This window comes from Egretta garzetta, unplaced genomic scaffold, assembly GCF_000687185.1.
Source record: "Egretta garzetta isolate BGI_Z169 unplaced genomic scaffold, ASM68718v1 scaffold260, whole genome shotgun sequence".
Classification (NCBI taxonomy): Eukaryota; Metazoa; Chordata; class Aves; order Pelecaniformes; family Ardeidae; genus Egretta; species Egretta garzetta.
In genome coordinates this window covers 2350105-2350375 of record NW_009258662.1, presented here as the reverse complement: position 1 = coordinate 2350375, position 271 = coordinate 2350105, and positions in this window count along the sequence as shown.

The window sequence follows — 271 nt, the reverse complement described above, 5'->3', positions numbered from 1 at the left end:
TTCCCCCCATGGGGTTGCTGGTACAACCCCCGGATGGATGGATGGATGGATGGATGGATGCTTGGGCAGCGTTTTCTCCCCGCTGTGGCAAGGCTCCCCCCCGCCCCTCGCCTCCCCGCTGCGCAGCAAGGGGAAGGGGTCTTTAAAGCTGGGCTTTAGTAGGCTTTAGTCCTGTTAAAAGCTACTGAACCCTACCAAGCACCAGGGGTGAGAGCTGGGGGTGTTACGGATGCGGCGCCCGCCCCTCCGATCCCTGTGTTGGAACTCACAT